The sequence below is a fragment of the Hibiscus syriacus genome, unplaced genomic scaffold (assembly GCF_006381635.1).
Source record: "Hibiscus syriacus cultivar Baekdansim isolate YM2019G1 unplaced genomic scaffold, ASM638163v2 tig00111022_pilon, whole genome shotgun sequence".
NCBI classification, from domain to species: Eukaryota; Viridiplantae; Streptophyta; class Magnoliopsida; order Malvales; family Malvaceae; genus Hibiscus; species Hibiscus syriacus.
The window spans coordinates 4,444,549-4,451,341 of NW_024062956.1; the positions used below are offsets into that span (position 1 = coordinate 4,444,549).

General features: G+C 37.4%; 1 pseudogene; it reads left to right on the plus strand.

Annotated features, from left to right (window-relative positions):
• The first annotated feature begins 2,030 nt into the window (after window positions 1–2,030).
• LOC120150307 lies at window positions 2,031–5,843 on the plus strand (annotated as a pseudogene).
• The last annotated feature ends 950 nt before the right edge of the window (window positions 5,844–6,793 follow it).

Consider the following 6,793-nt stretch of genomic DNA (forward strand, 5'->3'; position numbering starts at 1 on the left):
TTCCTTCTGTTAGCTAGTCGGGTTCGGTCTACGATCTTCGATCGCTAAAGGAGCTTCACTAGATATGTTTGTGAATTGAAGGACTCTCTTAAATGATATCATTTTGTTTTGACATAACATAAGTTCCATATCACACATGTCTGCAGTACATTCAAGTTCAAACCATATGTGGCTGCCAATCATGATATGGCACAAATATGAATATGTATATGTTCACCAGGATGATCAACACCATGCAGAATACAAAGTTGATTCGAACATAAAGCCATTCCATTGCGCCAGAGTTATGTAATGCTACACAAGAATAATCATCGATTAAGCTCAGGTTTTTCTCCATGAACCGAAACATTGAATTATTCTGCCCCTGAGATGGATTCCGAGATATGGTGCAAGATTGGAGCTTTTCTGATTCCAACCATCCCGGCTAACTCCCTATCGGTCGTCATAGTTGGTCTCTGGATAATGTAGGTTGTTTGAGTTTGAAACCTCATGAAGAGTTGAAAGTAAGAAAAGATGATATTTTGAGTCACTATGGTTTAGAAAGTTACAAAATGATCATTAAACTTATTAAAATTGTTATAAAATGACCACTAAACTCTATTAAACAATTATAAAATATCACTAAAACTTATCAAAATATTACTAAACGATCCTTAAACTTATCAAATTTATGACTGTTTTATAGCGTGTAATGACCATTTTGTAATTGAATCAAAAGATTAATGATTATTTTGTAACTTCTAAAACTTCAGTAGCCAGAAAAATTATTTTTACTTTGTTTATTTTACCCTTGCTAATGATTATTTTATAATAGTTTTTCAGATGAATATGAAATTTCATTACCAAAACCCAATCAAACTGTGTAAAAAAATACATTACAAACACTTGTACATTGAGATCCCACATAGTACAACTATGATTATTAAATTGACTCAGTTTAAAAGTTTTCATTCACATGATCATCAAACGCACCATCTCCTTCAAACGATCCCATAGAACACTTACCAGATTTTATTTTCCCTGAAAAATTATGTAATTTCTTCCTTCCGTATCAGCGCAAGGAAGCAGTTCCGAGCCAAGCGAAAAATATAAGACAAGATTGATTTTTCCCTAGCATTGCAGCATGCCATCAATAATCATACCAAACAAAATCAACCGACTCTTGGGTCGGGAGCCTATTCAGCACTACCATCCGCAGGATAACAGAGTTCTTTAGGACATGACCTGGATGCCATACCAATCTATCCCAAGGCACCCTCACCCCACGATCACGGATAACTTCCCATATTTCCGCAATCGACATAGAAGCATCAACCAAGGGAGGTCCAATCGCAGCAACGTTATCCCTCAAATGCAGTAGGGATCTCCAAATCCAGCAACAGCTAGTCGAAGTCCTCACTTGCCAAAAAGACCTTCCTTTCAGAACATAAAGATTAATACAAGTTATCCAAATAGAGCCCTCATGAGAAGTCTCCTAATCAAATGAATCAAACAAGCTTGATTCCAACTCCGAACGTCCTTCAACACCAACTCACTTTTAGCTTTTGGACGGTAGATCTTCGGCCCAACTAATTTGAACTTCCTTCATAGGCTTATCTTCCCCCTTCCAAAAGAACCGCACACAAAACTGATTAATCCTATCTAGAACCACACCAGACAGAACCACTTGCCTACTTCAAAAACCATAAATACCACAAATAACAGACTAGATTAATTGCACTCTACCAGCATACAAAAACTATCTAACTTTCCAGCTCTACAACCTCTCAACAATATTATCAATTAAGGGGTCGTAATCCCGAACCGTGAGTCTCTTAAACACAAGGAGAATGTCAAGATATCTGAATTGCAGAACCTCACGCCTCACCCCCATTTCAGCATGAATAAACAAAAATCATTTGAGAAATTTAATTATTATTTTGTAACTTTTAAAAATTAAGTTACTAAAAATATCATTTAAGGATAGTTCAGTTAAATATGGTGTATTTTTTCCAAATAAATCTCTTTTTTTGCCTCCTAACGACTTCCTTACCAGACACTGGTTTTTGGTCTTTCTGGTTTCTGTTTTGGATTTGAACTTTTGACCAGGAAGAAAGAGCTAACCATAGTCAACAAAGAACTACGAGCAAACCAAAATGGATTTCTCTCGAAATTACCTTCTCTGTAAGTATTTCAGCTGCCCCTTTTTCTCTTTTAGTTTCTGAAATTTAAAATTTTGAATTTTTAACTTTCCTTGTGGAAGAACAGAGAAACTAGTGCTGATCTTGTCTTTTGAGTGAGTTTAAATTTCGGGTCTTGCTGTTTTCAATCCCTGTAGTTCGTATTTTCTGCAATCGGTACTGTTTTAGACAAAGTTGTTGGGTTGATTTTCAGCAGGAGGTTGAAGCTGAAGAAGGGTTTATGTTTTGGATGTTTGAGATTTGAAAGTTTTCAAATTTCGATTAGTTCTCTTGTTTTAGAAGTTTGATTTTGGTTCCACTGTATGCATATTTTTTTTTAAGTTATCCTTGTGTATTATGATTTTCGGGTTTTACTTATGATTCGATGAATTGCTGATTAGTGCTAAGAATTTTTAGGTGTTCCATGTAACTTTTCGGAATCTGCATTGTGGAAATAAGGGGATTGAATCATGCTCAAACAGATTCTAAGTAAGCTTCCTTGGAAATCTTCGAAGTCAGGTGATCATCGTGAACATGGTGGACACCATAGTACTTATTCTAGTGTTTCAGGTGGTGGCTCGAGGAGCAGTGATTTAGGAACCGGCAAGTCTGAAAATTCAAGTGTTTCGTCTTTCAATGTGCCTAATTCTACGGCAGATGTTGGATGGAAAGGTGCAGATTTGAAGCCAAATGGGAACCATGTATTCTCTTCTTATGAAGCATTGCCTGCTTTCAAAGATGTTCCAGCTTCTGAGAGGCAGAACTTATTCATAAAGAAGCTTAGCTTGTGTTGTGTAGTATTTGATTTCACTGATCCCACCAAGAACCTCAAAGAAAAGGAGATCAAGCAGCAAGCATTGTTAGAGCTTTTCGAGTATGTAACATGTGAATGGGAAATTTTCGGATTCTGTGCTGCAAGAAATTGTTAAAATGGTATCAGCAAACTTGTTTAGGAACCTTAATCCGCAACCATGAGAGAATAAAGTCATAGAAGGCCTGGATTTGGAAGAGGAGGAACCTTCGATGGATCCTGCTTGGCCACACTTGCAAATTGTATACGAGTTTCTTTTGAGGTTTATAGCCTCACCTGAGACCAATGCAAAATTGGCCAAAAGATATGTCAATCAATCCTTCATCATGAAATTGCTTGACTCTGAAGATCCTAAAGAAAGGGAATATTTGAAAACAATTCTTCATCACATCTAGGGGAAATTCATGACCGTTCATTAGGAAAGCTATAAACAATATTTTTTTCCGTTTTATTTTCGAGACCGAGAAACACAATGGGATTGCTGAACTCTGGAAATTTTGGGCAGCATTATTAACGGGTTTGCACTGCCACGAAAGAAGAGCATAAAGTGTTCCTTGTTCGGGTTTTAATTCCTTTGCACAAACCAAAATGCTTAGTAATGTATCACCAACAGTTATCTTACAGCATCACGCAGTTTGTCGAGAAAGACTGCAAGCTTTCTGATACCGTCATTAGGGGGTTATTAAAGTACTGGCCCATCACAAATAGTTCAAGGAAGTCATGTTCCTAAATGAATTGGAGGAGGTTTTAAAAGCTACTCAGCCACCTGAGTTTCAGCGCTGCATGGTGTCGTTATTTCACCAAATTGCTCAATGTTTGAACAGTCTGCATTTTCAGGTGAGAAACTTTGAAAGTTATGTCCTGCTTTGCCTTAATTTCTTTATTTCTGAATCTGTTTTATTGCTGTCTACTTCATATCTTTGACTTAGAGACCTTATTGTCTTTAACCGATATTGAATGCATCATATATGCCATGATCTGGATTCATTCTGCATTTAGAGGGCATTTTTCAGTTGTTACTCGAAACCGGGGGTGAGTGTTAGATACAGATATGTGTTCCATACGGACAGGCATTTTCAAAGGTTTATCCTTAAATTTGTGAGCCATATCCTCTACCCGTGTCCTAACATGTGAAATGCAAGGATAAGTAAAGCAAATGTTACAGGACAACATTACCAATTGATTTTACGATTAGTTCATGTTTACCATTATTTTGATTTGTACGTTTGGTGTCATTCCGTTCGGTGTCAACTTTGTATTGTGGAATGTACAGTTTAGATTAGAAGTTAGAACCTGGTTGCATAGTCGGGAAATGCTTGAGCACTTTCCAAAAGTGGAGTAGTCCCTATAAGATGTTATTTTGAATGGTTTTTTATGAGGTTCCACTGTGAAATTAACAAATAAGTTCACTATTACAAAATGGAATGGTAGTGTGGTTCGGGATTCTGCCGTTTCTTCTTTCGAGTGTCTCGTTGCCAAATTGGACTAGCTCAGCAAGGTTAAATATCTATAACGAAAACTCCTTTTTCTTTGGAATTTATTTTGTTGTTAGGGAAGTATTGTTGGTCAAACTCTTATTTCAATGCTGATTGCTGCAACAGAGGGTCAAGCTATGTTACTTGGACTTGGTTTGAGTGTCAAAAACGAGTATGCATCCTGCATGAGTTTCTTTTTTGTTTTCTAAGTTTTTTCATGCTTTTAGGGGATCCGTGGAGTGTTATCTCTATACCCATTTCTGAATAGGCATCAGACACAGGCATCGGACACAGATTCTTCAAGAAAAATGGGTTGAAGCAACCTAGAGGTCAAGAGTTAGAGCTACGGGCATCTTCTAAAATGTTGTTATTTGAATCCATTAACAAGCATCAAACACCCGGAATGAATTTGTTGCTAATAACTCCTATGTTACTGGACTTGGGTGTAAGTGTCGACATGAATAAGCGTCTAACATGGGTATGTTAAGTTTTCTTCCTACGTTTCCATGTATTTAGATAGGTCCCTTGAAAGATCCAGCGACGAATCCCAGATTTTATTTCTATTTAGTGATATCGCATAATTTTTCAATTTCATTCTTTTATGAATTCATTTTTATTTTTGGTGATATTGCGTTGCCTGAAGAAAGGTTCTACCTATATTCTCCGGATTCTTTATTCAACATATATCCGGACATGGGTGTAGGGATATGATCTTTCCAGGACCTACATCCGATACTTCATTTGAGTCCGAGTAAGGGTTCTACCAATTTGATCTTGCATGGAACTTGTAATTTTTGCTTTGCCGTATGCAACTGTTGATTTTCATCTAGTTTTTCGACTTCTCAGGTAGCCGAGCAAGCTTTATTTTTGTGGAACAACGATCACATCGAGAATTTAATCATTCAAAACCGCAAAGTAATACTGCCAATTATTTTACCAGCACTGGAAAAAAATGCGAGGAATCACTGGAAGTCTGGAATCAAGCCGTACATAGCTTGACTCTAAACGTCTGCAAAATCTTCTACGATCTCGATCGAGAGCTGTACAAGGAATGCTTGCTTAAGTTCCAGGAAGACGAAGAAACCAATGCAAAATGCGAAAATACATGGAAACGCTTGGAAGAACTTGCGGAAAAGAAAGATTTCAGTAGTGAAAGCATGCTTGAAACCCGCAAATCAATTGGTAATGGCTCATCAGGTTAGATATATAGATTATATATTTTATCGACACGATTTTAAGATTATCAGATTTTCTGTTGGGGTGGAACTGATATATTGTGAATTTCTTTGCATATGACAATTTGATATTATTGTGTGTTGTAGGGTTCCAGCTTATTTAGTGAAGCCTAATAAAACATTTTTGCTAAATTAATCTATATATTACTTGATTTTGTGTTTATTTCATATATTTCGTTCTCAGTTTTTTCGGTTTTGAAATTATTCGGTTAGATCGGTTCGAGTTTTCTTTACCATATTTTCCTCTTATACCTTTAGTTTTTCTTTTTCATTATCTTTATGTAGTCAATACTGTATCAGTATTGGTATCAGTCATATCGCCATGCACATACAAGCTTTGGACCGTTCAAATAAATCATTTGTCTTAAAATAGTATTTCCGACCTAGCGGGGGCAGTCTGAATTACCTTTCCAAGGCCTTGTTAACGATGTAGTAGACTCCGTCCGCCTTTTCCATCGTGGGGAATACAATCACAGGTCGGCTTATGATCCCAATTCCCGAAATGATGATTTGAAAGCGGAGGATCGATCCTTGTTCATTAGTTCATCGTGTGGATCAACATGTAAGTTCTTTTTCGGTCTCCTTTTTGTTGTGCTGCAGCCGTGTATCGGTTACATATAAAGGTCAACAATGCTTCGACAAAACTCGGCCGAGCATTGATGGCTTTATCATTTGTATATATGGCTCTGAAATTCGGGATTGATGAAGCATCAAAGACAAATCTCTTGGCAACTAGATTCTCCTCATGTTGATCCCGGTTCTCAGTTGAAACCCGTATATCCCCTTCGGAGGAAGCAACGTTGCCAAATCGAACACAGGGGTTCCTATTCCATCAGCACCACCATGACTCAAAGTTGTCCAACAATTAAGGAATGAAATACGACAGAGCATCCCCGACCACTAGGGATGGCAAACGGGCGGGTCAGGTGCGGATACCCCCTCCCCTATCCTCATACCCACCTAATATTTTTGTTGAGTTAATCGATTGACGGAATCGGTCAAGAGGGGGGTGAATTGACAATTGAAATTTTTGTGGAAGCTTTTGCAGAAAATTGAAAGTAATTGCACACGATTTAGAGTGGTTCGACTTTCTCAATCAAATTCTACGTCCAC